This window comes from Pongo abelii, chromosome 8 (assembly GCF_028885655.2).
Source record: "Pongo abelii isolate AG06213 chromosome 8, NHGRI_mPonAbe1-v2.0_pri, whole genome shotgun sequence".
Lineage (NCBI taxonomy): Eukaryota > Metazoa > Chordata > Mammalia > Primates > Hominidae > Pongo > Pongo abelii.
In genome coordinates this window covers 93,999,957-94,014,885 of record NC_071993.2, presented here as the reverse complement: position 1 = coordinate 94,014,885, position 14,929 = coordinate 93,999,957, and the positions used below count along the sequence as shown (strand labels likewise).

At 39.3% G+C, this 14,929-nt stretch overlaps 1 protein-coding gene across 11 annotated transcripts in view; it reads left to right on the top strand.

The window, feature by feature from the left end:
- Positions 1-14,929, top strand: part of SGMS1 (sphingomyelin synthase 1) — a 319,772-nt gene that overhangs the window by 100,886 nt on the left and 203,957 nt on the right. For 8 of the 11 annotated variants that reach the window (XM_063727644.1, XM_063727650.1, XM_063727645.1 and 5 more), the window contains exon 3: positions 2,500-2,594. The exons of 1 other annotated variant lie outside the window; for it this stretch is intronic. The gene's annotated coding sequence lies outside the window, so the exon portion shown is untranslated. Of the gene's footprint in view, positions 1-2,499; positions 2,595-14,018; positions 14,104-14,929 lie in introns of all 11 variants that reach the window. 2 more of the 11 variants (XM_063727648.1, XM_063727649.1) reach the window with 1 other exon arrangement.

Genomic DNA, 14,929 nt, shown 5'->3' with positions numbered 1-14,929 from the left:
CAGTGGTTTTGGGAGAATTGACAGGATCCAGGTTAGAGACAGGGTAGACACAAGATGAGCCCATAACAATTTTTTTTTAAATATCAGAAAGTAAGGAAATAAAAGTAAGAAAATATTTTTAAAAGATGGAGTATGTCACAGGGATACAGGAGCCAGCTTGAAGGGCTTCCCACTGGCTAAGTCTGAGACAGTTGGAGCACCAAAATACTTAAGTACAAGGTTAAATTATAAGTCATTGAAAAAATAGGACTTCATGTATCTCAGGTGATCATAAATAGATATATTGGTAAACAATGTATAATGCTGAGTAATGAATGATAATATGGAGGGATTGCTGGAGTTGGAAAAGTCAGCATGTTGCAGCCATCACAGTATAAAGTTTTTATCAGGCAGACATCACTAATGGATGCTAAATCTAGGGGGAAGTTTTGATGGGGGACAAGATATTTGCATGGTCTTAAAGTGTCTTCCCACAGATTACTTGTTAGCTGCAAGGGAAAAAGTAGTAATTTTTCATTGGAAAAGCTGGACAACACCTTGGCTGGGTGATCAAAATTAACATAACCAAGCTGGGGCAGATAGACTTTTTGTGCCTTTAGATGTGATATCCAGAGAAGAAAATATCACTTTTGTAGTTTTCTGAGAATGCAGAAAACTACATGACGATTCTGTACTGAATCATCAGGAATCACCTGAGGAAACATCATGAAAGTCAAAATAGAAATGTTCTATTAATATAAAAAGGGGGAGAGGCTATATTCTTCTAAAGTGTCAGTGTCATAAAAGACAAAGGAAAGCTGGTGTGGTTCAGGTGAAAGGAAGCTAAAGAGTAATGGCAGCTAAATGCAGTATCTGACCCTGGACTGGATCTGAATCGGAGGAAAGAGAAAAACTATAAAGGGCATTATTGGGTTAACTGAATATAGCAGTAGATTAAAGTATTATATAAATTTTAAATTTACTAAGGCTGATAACTATATTGTGGTTATGTAAGAGAATATTCTTAGGAAATAAATTCTGAAGTATTTAGAGGTAAAATGCTGTGTTGTATTGAACTTATCTCCTTATGGCTCAGAAAAAAAGTCAAATGAATGAATGGACAGTGAGTGAATGGTTAAATAAATGGGTTAAATGTTGATAATAAGTGAATCTGGGTGAAAAGTACCTGGATACTTTTGTACTATTATTATTCTACAACTCTTCTGTAAGCTTGAAATTATTTCCAAATACAAAAATTTAAAGGCCAGTTATGGTAGTTCATACCTGTAATCCCAGCACTTTGGAAGGCTGAGGTGGGAAGATCACTTGAGTCCAAGATTTCGAGACCAGCCTGGGCAACATAGCAAGACCCCATCTCTACTAAAAAAAAAAATCAACTGGGCATGGTGGCATGCACTTGAAGGCCTAGCTATTTGGGAGGCTGAGGTGGGAGGATTGCTTCAGCCCATGGACTGCAGTGAGCCATGATTGTGCCACTGCACTCAGCCTGAGACTCTGTCTCAAAGAACAAAAAAAGAAAAAAAATTAAAACAAAAAATCCCAGCAAGTATAACTATGATTTAAAGAGAAAAGTAGAGTATGCAGAAAGGATAAGGTATTTCTTAACTACCTTTGTGTGGATTTTCTACCTTTTGGGTTGTCTGTGGTAAATACATTAATCCTATTGCAGTGTTGGTCACTTAGCATGCAAAGTCATTCTATCTCTGTTGGCTAAGAAAGCATATCTATGCAGGAAGAAATAATAAATATTGCTGTTCAAGTTGAAACTATTATGTTATATGGTGTTGTGGAAGAGTTTGGAGCAAGGGTTGGTAGAGCTGGGCACTGATTTCTTCTTTGACACTTGGTGGCTGAGTGATTGGGGGAAAGTTCCCCAACCTTTGGGAACTTCAGCTGCTGCATTTTAAAATGGTGCTTGTCTGTTCTCAAGATCTTATGGCTCCAATGAGAAAATGCATGTGAAAGCTGTTTGTAAATAATACTGATTTCTTCTGCAAACATTAAGTTACTATTAATAAGACATTAATAGTTATTTTTGAGATGGGGTCTTGCTGTGTTGCCCAGGCTAGAGTGCAATCACGGCTCACTGCAGCCTCCACCTCCCATTCTCAAGTGATCCTTTTACCTGAGCCTACCGAGTAGCTGGGACCACAGGTAAATACCACCACATCTGGCTATTTTAAAAATTATTTGTAGAGAAAAGGTCTTGCTATATTGCCCAGGCTGGTCTCAAACTCCTGGGCTCAAGTGATCCTCCCACCTCAGCCTCCCAAAGTGCTGAGATTACAAGTGTGAGCCACTGCGCCCTGCCCCTATTAATAGTTTTAGTTAAAATGGCTTAGACTGAGGTAGAGAGTTTCCTTAATCCAGGTGGCCCTTATTTCTCTCACAAATCAAGTTTTTAATTGATTTGATTATATGAGAGAGTTTCTTTTCCAAGTGGGCCCTTTTGTTCCTTCTGGTTGCTTCCTTCCTTATTTTCTGCCCTTATTATTCCAGGTAAAGCTTCAGTGACTGAAGGGGTGTGGACTTTTTGAATTTCAAGAACAGTAAAGTTGGAACACAGCAGAGGGTTGTAATAAAAAATAATACAGGTAAGTCAGAATCAGCATTTCACCCATTCTCAAAGAACTCATGGTTCTGAAGTTCCTTGTAATCACTCTTGCTTTGTTCTGAGATTGTGTGTGAGGCTCTGATGGCATATAAGGGGATCTTCCAGGCCTTTGTGGTGCCCAAGGGTAAAATTAGCCAACAAACGGCCAGTGTGGTTTGGGAAAAGTAGGAAACACACTTGAAGAGGCCAGCTCCCCCATTGGAGAAGGCAAGCAGTCTGGGCCGGGGTGGCAGAAATGCGTAAAGCAAAGGCCACAGGAAACAGTGTCAGCCTGAGTCTCTGGAAATGACAGAAAAGGATGCTGCTGAATTTGAAGTCACATAAACCAGGTAGGAAAGGTTCTAGGATAATGTTAGTTGGGGGCATGCCTTTTCCCTTAATCTGGAATTGCTTTTGATGGAGGCTTTCATCCTGGAAGATCACAGTTACCAGGTCTGCCTTCTTCTCTGGAGTTGAACAGGTAAGTCCAGTGCTGCTCAGAGTGCTAATCTGAGATGAAATAAAGAGCTTGACCTAGAACTTAAAAGTTAGATGAACGAAACAGTGTCTCTAGTGTTATCGTTGATTCTGTTTCTATGTTCTATTTCTGTGTCTGTATATATGTTGATTACTATGTCTGTATATATAATCTCCAAACAATATATTGCTTAGCTTTAATTTTAAGCTTGAACAGAATGGTATATTGCATGTAGTGTTCTGCAGCTTGCATTTTTTTTTTTGCCCTGTTATGTTGTAAGATTTACTTGTTGCGTGTAATGGTAGTAAATTAAGTTTTCTGGTTAAGTTAAATTCTATGGCAAGAATTGATCACAGTTTATCTATTGTCTCCCTTCCCTCCAATCTTTGGTACTTTGTTGCCCCGCTAGTGGGTGTAAAATAGTATATCATTGTCATCTTTATTTGCATTTTCCTGATTAATAGTGCGATTGAACATCTTTGATATCCTTTGGAGAACAGAGTGCATAATTTTAATGTAGACAAAAATTTCAGTCTTTTTTTGCATAGCGAATGGAGCTTGTTTCTTTGTTTGTTTTTTGAAACATAGTCTAAAAAATTTGAAACTGTTTATATGGCACAAGTATTTTCATTGTGGCGGGGTGTGGTGGCTCATGCCTGTAATCCCAGAACTTTGGGAGGCTGAGGCAGGCAGATCACCTAAGGCCAGGAGTTCGAGACCAGCCTGACCAACATGGTGTCTCTACTAAAAATATAAAAATTAGCCGGGCATGGTGTCATGTGCCTGTAATCTCAGCTACTAGGGAGGCTGAGGCACGAGAATCACTTGAACCCGGGAGGTGGAGGTTGCAATGAGCCAAGATCACACCATTGCACTCCAGCCTGGGTGACAAGAGCGAAACACCATCTCAAAAACAAACAAACAAACAAACAAACTAAAAACATTTTTATTGCTAATCTTTGTTTTTTCTTTTCTTTTGAGTTGAACTTCTTGTTGGTTTATATTCTTATTCAATTTTTCTTTCTCTGCTGATTTGGAAATTATAACTTGTATTTCTGTTCTTCTAATGATTATCCTGAAAATATACTGTGCACACATAGAAGTTTTAAAGTCAGTCAGTATTTAAGGTATTCGAATCCCCTTCTGGAATAATACAAAACTCATAGTACACCTAATGAAGACTCCCTCCTTCTGTACATAGGTGTTCTTTTCAGCATATCAGTTTTATTATTTGTTTTACCATACAAATTAGTCAATTTTATTGTACAGAGATGGTATTTGTTTGACTTTATATGCTTATCATTTCTTATTCCTCTTCCTTTCTTCTATCCTTACATTTCCTCTGATGAGATTTAGCTTCTTCAGAATTTTTTCTTTTCCTGAGAATCTTTTGGTGGTAACTTCTCTCAATTTTGGTTTCTGAAATGTCTTTATTTCACTCTTACAGTTCTTAGTTGATAGTTATTTTTTTTCCCAGTGTTGTGAACATACTGTTCCATTGTCCATAGCTTTCATTTTTGCTGTCAGGACATCTGTTTATCTTTCACTTGCTATTTTTTTAGTAGAAGATTTGACTTACTCTAAGTTTGTTTATTTGTCTTTGGTGTTCAGCAGTTTCATTACAATGTGTCTATTTAGAGCTTTCTTTTAAGAATTCTGTTTATATTTTTCGTGTTTCATGTATCTATCCATTTATTTCATTTATCCACTCTAAATATTTTTCAGCTCTCAATGCTTTGAATGCTGCCATTTCTCCATTCTCTCTATCATCTCCTTCTGGTTTTGATTAAATGGAGGTTAGAACTTCTCTTTTTATCCTTTATGTCTCTTCATTTCTGTTCAGTATTTTCTTTCTCATTTTTCTCTGCTTTATTCTGTAATTTAAGATTTAGCTTTTAGGCCGGGCGCGGTGGCTCGTGCCTGTAATCCCAGCACTTTGGGAGGCCGAGGCGGGTGGATCATGAGGTCAGGAGTTCGAGACCAGCCTGGCCAAGATGGTGAAACCCCATCTCTACTAAAAAATACAAAAATTAGCCGGGCGCGGTGGCGGGCACCTGTAATCCCAGCTACTCGGGAGGATGAGGCAGGAAAATCATTTGAACCCAGGAGGTGGAGGTTGCAGTGAGCCGAGATCACGCCACTGCACTCTAGCCTGGGCGACAGAGCAAGACTCTGTCTCAAAAAAAAAAAAAAAGATTTAGCTTTTAGTTCAATACTTCTCTCTTTAGCTGTGTTGGCTCTTCTGTTTAGCCTATCTATTGAATTTTTAATTCAAATGAGTATGTTTTTTAAATTTCTAAAATCTTTATTTCTGTCTTAAATCTGCCTGAGTATTTTTTGATGGTTTCATTTTGCTTGCTCATTTTTTGGCCTCATTATTAAACAGTTATTTCATATCCTATATTTGATAATGCCAGTATCTGAAATCCTTGGTGGTCTAAATGTTTTTCGGCTTCTTTCCTAGTGTGCAGGGTGAGTTTGGATTACATGCTAATATTTGCTTGATAATTATGTCTTGGAATCTTGAAGTATTACTTCTTGAGATTTTATTTGTACTAGGAGCCAGGAGGATGCTACAGACCCAGGACCACTTCTCTTCCCGTTGAATACCTATTCCCTCTGGTTTCCAGCTGGGCTTTCTCCACTATGCCGAAACTTGGACGTCCACTTGCCCCACCCCATTGCTGGTATTCATAGTTACCTCCAGGGCAACTCCAACTTTCTTTTTTGCTCACTCCTGAGTGTTCTTTGCTCAGGAACAATAGATGTTCCCACTATATTCTCATGGGATTTGTTTCTCTACCTGGAGCTAACCAACACATTAAAAAGTATTTTAAAATGTAATTTATTCAGACTCTAATTATAGTATAGCAGAAGGGCCTTGCAAATATCTAATCCACCAGAATTCCTGAATTAGGAATGCTCAAATGATTTTTAAAAATCAATTGTCTCTAAGTACTCTTTATCAATTTATTATCCTTTATTTCACCTAAGGATAAAGAAAATAGTGCAAGAGTGATCTTTTTGAAAGCTAGCTAAACATATGACATACTATATCCTTACACTTTTGCCAGGGTTCTTTTTGTAGTTAATCTATTGAATATTTACTCCCTTGGAAACTGGAATTACCACTGTTGGAATAACTCATTAGAACAGAGTACTTATTCAGCACCAATTTGTTATGCCTCCCAATCTATTTTCTGTCACAATGCCATTTTTCTTTCCAGAGTCCTAGATATAAACGAGTCAGTTGTGGGTCTTTGCCTGTGGATGCGTTTCTTCTTCACATGGAATGCAGAAAATTGATGTTTGCTGTTGTGAATTAGAGGCATCATCTCTGTAAGCTTCATGTTCTTACATTCTGCATCCCCTTAATAGGCATAGAAAGCAGCATGAAATTTTTGGTTTGTAGAATGCTAAGTTGCCTTGGGCTTTGGCACATGAAAAAAATATTTCAAAATGGATGTCAAGTGAGGTTGCTGATTTAACAGTTTTTTAAAATTATTATTCCTTCTGCAGCAGAATAATTACCAATAGACAACCATATGTTTTTAGAGGCTACACAGATCTGACAAGTGTGTGTGTGGATTTTGTGATGAAAGTAATACATTAGGCATGTCTCTAATTTGCGGTCTCTTTGCTTTGTAGATTACAGGTAGGATATTTGTAATACTAGTATAATCATAGGAAAGACAGGCACTGAAAACATTTCTAGGAAATGCTGAGCTCTGCGATGAGAGATTCTTTGAGGAATTGCCTGGTATTGGCTCTATACTTTCATTTGAAAAATAAAAATATCAGAAAATTGTGTAGCTTTTCCTTGCTTTGATAGCAAATTCTAATGAGTAGTAACTTCCAACTGTGTCCTTGTATTCTTGAGTTTTTCTTGGCCGTCAGTTCAGTCACTGCTGCTAGTTTTTGCTTTCCAAATGGTTGGAAAGCTGAGCACTCCAGAAGCTTCACCTGGGGAGCTGGGGAAGTGATGGAGTAGTACTGGAGATGCTTGTCAGGGATGGCCAGTGCTTTCTGAGTGAGCTTTGCCTAGCCTTCTGTGCCAGCGGAGCCATCAGGCTCTATGGCACACTGCTCAGGCAAAGGGAAAGACATCTCATTGCCACTGCTCCAGTTCTGTTGTCCTGGGCCAGGGACTTGATTTGGCAAAGCAGCAACTGGCCCTTTGAACTTGTCAGTTCTCTGTCAATGTGTCCCTTTGAAGGTTATGAGTTGCATGATTAGCATGATTTTTAACAGAATTCACCTGAGTGCTGTTTCTTTTCCACTGTGAAGTTGGATTCTGGTCATATCAAAACGATGCAGAGACACAGCCCAAGAGTGCTGTCTTTCATAGGTTTATGTCAGTTGGGGTGCTAAAAGGTGGGGCTTTACAGTCATTGTCAAGACAAGTGACCAGGCTCTGATGTATGACCCAGAGCAGTGTTCCTGTGTCTCCAGTGCTTTAGTCACAATCGTGTTCCTCTGCAGTGAGGAGGGTTACTCATCTCTCTTTGACTTGGCACTGGGACACTTGGCCATTTGTAACATTTTGCTCCATTCTGACAAAAGATAATGAGTTAGTATGTTTCTAAATAAGATTTTGAAAAGTTAGGATTATTTTAATCACCTTCCTCTCCAACCTGTTCTTCCTCCTGCTCACCAGATTCATATGTGAGTGCTTGTTGTATCTTCTGTTTGATGCCTGCAAAAAAATCCTACAGAATAACTTTTTTGGCCCTTGCCACAGTCTGGGAGTTCAGAGACTGGTGCATGGGACAGAGGGAGCCATAACAGGTTCATCAGTAGCCAAACTGCCTGGGTTCAAGTTGAAGATCTACTGATAGTCTGTAGGACTTTGGTTAATCACTTAGCTTTGCTGAGTTTTGCTTTTCCCCACCTAATAACTACCTTAATCTGTTTATATGCTACAGCAGTGGTTCTTAAGCATTTTGGTTTTAGGACTCCTCTATACTTTTAAAAATTATTGAGGACCTTAAAGAACTTTGTTTATGATATCTAGCATATTGTGGTAGCAGAATAATGGCCTAATGGCCCCCAAAGATGTGGCATGGCCTAGTTCCCAGTAGCTGTGAATATATTACCTTACATGGCAAAAGACTATAGATGTGATTAAGCTCAGGATCTTGAGATAGGGAGCACATCCTGAATTGTCCAGGTGGGCCCTGTGTAATCATAAGAGCCATATAAGACTTTTAGCACTGCTGGGCTAGAGCATAGCCACGTAGCCACTCCTAGCTGCAAAAGAGTCTGGGAACTGTGGTTCTTTTTCTGGGTATCAGTTAAAAGAACTGGGGGTTTTCTTATAAGGAAGAAAGGGAGAATGGATATTAAGGGATATTTAACAATCTCAAAGACTTATCATGTCAAGGTTTGATATACATGGTAGGTAGACAATCACCAAAATGTTAGTTTTTCTTCTCCTCACCTTTTTATGAGTTTGGAAAAATGGACATTTCATTCAGACTGCATCATTTAGAAATACCTATGACAAAACACAATGACATGTAGGCAGAGGCATAATTGCCATGAACTGCATTTTTAGTATTTGCAGATAAATTATATGAAATATCTTTTGTTTGGTGCTCACAGGCAGCTTTTTGATATCTTGTTTGGGTCTTTTGAACTTAACAGTATGCCTCCTTCCCTTTGGTAGGAGGAAAGTTGGAATTGAAATGAGATTTAAGACTCAGCTTTGATTCATAGCTATTCTTCATGGGTTTGAAAATACATGAAGTGTGACGTTTTCTTCGGGGTCATTTTGTAAACAGTCTCTGCTGCTCCCTGGCAGTATCCTGTTGTTGAAGAATAATCCAGTTCTAGTTTCTGATGTGAAACAGCAGTTAGGAATATTTGTGCTAAAGTTTCTTATATTTTTAAAAAATGTTTATAAATACTATGAAACAGTCTGGGCCTAAATGGCTTAATTTTGAGCTTAATATAAAGCTGAATGCTGATTTTATTCATTGATGAATATGCATTTAATGCATTTTTAGTGCTATCCTCATCTTTAGATACATTATTGTAATAGCTTTTGAGTGAATGAGGGCTTGGAGATATTAACATCCTATCTGGTCTGGAGCTATTAGTTCAGTCTCTGGATTAGAAGAAGACTTTGTGTCATTCACACCTGGGAGTGTCCATTTCCTAGCTGAACTGGTTGGGAAGGGCAGTTTTGGCTTGGGATGGGGGTGGAGAGGAAGCGTTGAAGGTAGTTTTGAGGGCTCAAGCACTCCTAGGGGGAAGGGGCACTTGTTTGGGAGCTACAACTGGTCCTTGGGGTGGCCAGAGGGCTGCACCAGTGTCTGGTGACCTTTCCAAACTGGAGCTGAGAGGGGCAGTTCTACCTGCTTCGCTGTTTTTCCCAGAGACCATTGAAAACCATCTTGCGGTTGTCAGTTTCTGTTTTACTTTGTGGTTCACTGTGTTACCAGGAAGCAAGGTTCTTCTTGGTTGAAACCTTAGTGAGGACAGAGAGAGTGTAAGCAATTGGCGTAACTGAAACTTGAGTGACTGGGGACCTACTGGTACTTAACACCTTGCATCCAAGAAGCTCAGTGTTTTTGGAAAATGGCATTGTAATGGTAGCATGTGTTACCCACATGAGGCATACTACCAAAATTACAAGTGAAACTTGTGGAAGGATGTCCCTACTTCATTTTGGGGTGTGTTTCAGACCTCTGTCTGGGAGCTCTCAGGGCTAGCTGTCCTCAAGACATGTAGTGGGTAAGTGTGGCTGGCCGCAGGGTCCTCCATCTCCTTTCCATAGTCCACGTATCACCTCGGGTACTGTAAGGTGGCAAAGGCCAAGGTGCTGGTTAAGAGGAAGTCCTGCTGAAAAGCCAGTGGTTTTGGAAATATGGGCTGGAATAATTTTCTGATAGTTTTAAATTTATGTTGTAAAACAGTGTTTTGATTTGGGAATTCTTGCATTTACTAATCACTAAACAATTTCTACATGTGAAAGGCTCAATTAATGCAGGGCCAAGAACAGTGTCTTCTTTTCCCATAAACTCTTGGGCAGCCTGCGAACTTCCTCATAGCTGGATCAGAAGGCATTGCAGGATAGGACCCAGGCCTCATGGACTGGCAAACCCAGGTCATTGCCTTGTGCACAGAGGGACTCCAGAGGGTTTTGGAACTGGTATGTGAGTTGAAGTCCTTGATCTCATTTCTTATTAATTTCCTAGCTGACTTCCATAGCAGCTGTTGCAAATGCTTGCTTCTTTTTGAGCTCCTGGTCTTCCATAGCCCTGCTCTTGGCAAATGTCCATATAAACAAAGTCATGGAGACAGAGAGAGAGCCCTTTCTGTCTCTCGTTTCTGCTTCAGAGTATGTCTGCTTTTTTTTTCTCTGACAGGTGCTAGCTTGGTTCTGAGTGCTACCATGTATGGAGAAGTCTTGTTTCCTACTCCCTCACACCATCTCCTTCTGTCCCGCGTCTGCCCTCTCTCAGGTGCCCAAGTATCCTGTTGCCATATTTAGCTACGCTGTGGTATGCTTCTTGAACTGGATAGCCTTCCCCATGCCCTTCGATTGGTATCTTTCCTATGATGACCCATCTGTTTCACAATCCACTCCCTCAAAGCCCTACTGTGGACATTGTAATCTGAAATCATACCTTGTATGTAAACATTCACTGAATGTTTATTGACATCTACTGTGTGCGTAGGAGCTGAGGGTACAGATGCCAGGAGATACGGAGATGAGTCAGACTTCTGAGATTATTAGTATGGAATGGAGAGAGAGACATGGGACAAATAGCATTAGAGATTAATGACAAAAATATGTTCAGGTTAGAAGGGGAGAGGGGCAGTTTACCTTGAAGAATTTTATAAGTGTGGATCCCTCAGACAAGAGGAGAGGGTCATGCTGGAGCCAAAAGCCAATGATGAATTACTGTGTTCCCACTTTCTGAAAAGATTTCATTGTGACTCATCTAGAGCAGAGGGAGACCTCTGTAACTACAAGATCTCTAGTAGTAGTGTTTGGCTCACTGTGGCAGGTGGTTGCAAAGAACGTTTTAAGGCAGAAATAGGCCTATGGGTGTCCTAAGGTAACATCACATGGGTAATTGCCAACTCTGTATATCTTTTGGGCTAGACACTGACTTAAGGAGAAGATAAGAAGTCTTCAGTGAATTTCTTAAGCCCTGAGCATCTTCTTTGTATTCTGCTTTAAGAACTTGTTGGTTTCTGTGTTTCATACTCAATGGCTCTGGCGCTTGGATGCCGTGGTCCCACAGAAGGCCTTGAATACTGAGTCTGAGGATGGGGCTTGCTTACAAGGACCTTCCTCACTGTCTTAACCAGATTGTGTTTTAACCTTTCATCTCACTTGTTACTTTTCATTCATGGATAGTGTTTGTCACTGTGTGTGTGTGTGTGTGTGTGTGTGTATGAATGAGTGAATGACTATTTCTCACACTCTAAATTCTTTTAAAGGCAGGAAGTACTGTTCTCTTGTTTGCTATTTTATCCACTCTGCCTCTACTGGGTCTGGCACATAATAAAGAAAGAGTGAACAGGACAAACACCCATTCTGAAAAGTGAGCTTCTCTGGCAATTGTGGTTTGTATATACCAGCTGGAGCATAGACAATTGGCTTTTTAATGTGGTAAGGGAAAAGGTCAAAAGAAAGTCATCATCATTTACCAAAGTGCTTCCAGCAGATGATGTTTATAATCCCAAAAGGGTCTTTTCAATATATAATGTGCTTTGATGGAACAGATTTATATCCCAATTGTGGAAATTGTTATATAAATCTATATATGAGATAAAGTTTTATAGAATTGTATGTAAAAAAAAACAAACAACAAAGAACATGTAAAAACTAGTGAAATCTGAACGTGGGCTGTAGTTTATTAATAGTAATATTATTGTACCCAGTGTCAAGTTTGTGCTTTTGATAAGTGTATAGTTATTACGTAAGATATGGGGAGAAGCTGGGTGAAGGATACACAGGAACATTCTACAATGTTTGTATCTTCTATGTGAGTCTAGAGTTATTTCAAAATCAAAAGTAAAAAAAAAAACAAAACACAGAGATACCACTACACATCTATTAAAATAAGTAAAAAGCAAACAAACAAACAAAAAAACAGATAATACTAAGTACTGACAAAGATACAGAGCAACTAGAACTCTGCTACATTGCTGGTGAGAGTCTGAGAAGATATAGCCACTTTGGAAAATAGGTGGTGTTTACAAAGTTAAACATATACCATATAAGCGAGTAGTTTCACTCCTAAGTATTTATCCAAGAGAATTGAAAACCTCTATTCACACAAAAACGTGTAGGCTAATACTTCTAACAGCTTTATTCATAACTGCTAAAACTGGAAAAAATGTAATTGTCCTTCAACTAGTGAATGGATAAACAAACTGGTATGCCTATCAATGGAATACTGCTCATCAGAAAGAAAGAACAACACAACTCTTTGGCTGAATCTCAAATGCATTATGTTATGTGAAAGGAGCCAAACTCAAAAGAATCCATACTTTATGATTCAATTTAAATGATATTCTGGAAAAGGCAAGAGTATAGGGTTAGAAAATAGATCATGACTGCCAGGAGCATGTGATGGGGGAAAAGATTGACTACAAAGGGCATAGGGAAATTTTTGAGATAAATGAAATGTTCTATATCTTGATTGTGGTGGTGATTACATGACTGTGTGTGTTTGTCAAAACTCATTGAACTGTACACTTAAAAGATTGGATTACTGCATGCAAATTATACCTCATTAAGTCTGACTTTAAAATAAAAACACCACCAACAAAAATAAATAATTAATGATGCACTTTGGCTTAAATACCATCAAAGGATCATTTTGTTAGCTACTTGGATAAGGATTTGTTAAGTCATTGGTTATACAGAATGCCTCATTCAAATACAAAGGTGCAGCTCTTTCAGTACTCTGGCTTCTAATTGGGTGATGGAAATAGCTATTACTATAGAGGTGGATGCTCTAATGATCTTTGTTAAATAGAATGCTGCTGGGAGGTTAAAACAAAAGCTGCTGATTTAAGTGTTAGTGGATATAGCGTTCAGTATGTCAACGTACAGTCAAATCTCACTCTATCACCTCTCCTGATTCCTTTGCCATTAAAATATTCATCACTAGTGAAGAGTTGACTTTTCAGATCCTTTTTAATCCCAGCCATAACAAATGCACTGTGATATATATATGTATATGTATATTTTCCTAGAACGGCTTATGAAATGTCCTACTGGAAAAACCAACATGTTTGATTTGGTGGGAGGAGGAATGGCTAATTTAATCACTCTCTAAAATACAATTCACAAATGTTTACAGCAAGAATTGGAGGGTTCTAACTGGAAATTTGAAGCTGTAGAGCTCTTAAACTGGGTTTCTTGATAATCAACATCCTTTATAAATCCAAGTAAAGATATGATTTTGAAAGAAGGTTTAAATTCCAAACTCTTGGCTGTGATTCCTGGGGTTGAAGGATATAACTTCTATTCTTATGGGACAGATATCTCAACAAACATATATAAGATTACACAGTCTTTCCCCAACAGGAGATTTCTTGTTTATTTAAAACTGGGATTTACTAAATTGGTTTGAATTTAATGCTATTCAGTAGTCAACTCAGTTGAGCAAGCACTTACCAATAATCGTTAACTACATGCCACATCTATGATGAGGTGCTGAGTTTACACAGGCAAATGAGCCCCAAGCCCTGTTTTTAAGGAAATTACCATCCATCAGGGTGGACCAAACCATGTACAGGCAGCTAAACTTCAGCAACAGGGGAGATCCCTAAGGAGGAAGCCATTACGTAGGAGATGACATTTGAATTCAGCCTTAATGTGTAAGCAGAATTTGGTCTAGCGTGGAAGACAGAAAACCCAAGGTTTTCTGGCAGAGGCTTAAGAACTTCACCGACAACTTTTTATATTCTCCTTAGGTCAGAGCCTGGTCCAAAAGGTATAGAGAATTGGCAGTTACCCACAAGTCTGCCCCAAAGAGGTTCTTTCCAACCACCTGCCACAGTGAGTCAAACAAACTCCACTGTTAGAAATGCTTTACTTACAGAGGTCTCCCTGTGGTCTAGACGAGTCACAGTGAAATCTCATCAGAAAGGGAGACATAGTAATCTATTGCTGGCTTTTGGCTAATGACTGACATGACTTCCTTTTTGTCACGTGATATTTCACTGTCATACCAAGAGAGATGTTAACCGCAGTTAACTGATGAGAAACGTGAGCTGAAGCAGCTTGTGTCACTTGCCCTAGGATGCAGCTCTAGGATTCGGTCAATGTCTGACTGTGCTGGTTTTCCACTACAGCCCATGTGGCCTACTATGAGGACATGGAGACCCCATAAACTTATGGTCCCTGAGTCTCAGCCCTCAAGTGTGGTTAGCATGCCAAAATGGTAAATCTTTGAATACTCTTGGATTGTTTAGCTCTTTAAATGTTTGAGGTGCTCTTATATACATTGTCATTTGATTTTTACTTTAAAAACAACTCACAGAATAAACGACTGTAGTTTTAAATAGAGCATTGTTGTCACACAGCACCTTTTGGGAGCCCATGCATTGCTTGAGGTGGTCAAAGACTCTGGCTGAGTTGCTGGGGCCAGTAGTAGAGAGTGGGTACATCTTTAGCAGATCCCATGAATTGTCCCTCATGGGATCTGTTGTGGGGAATTAAATGGTTCTCATCCTGTCTCCAACTAAGCTGAGGCTTACTGTAACCAGAGGAGCCACTGGCTTGGAGCCCCTGGTTGGAACATAAGTTCTCTTGGGCATTGCCGTTCCAGGGTATTAGGGTACTGGGGCCTGAGGCCCCTGAGGATAGCATGAAGCCATTTGGG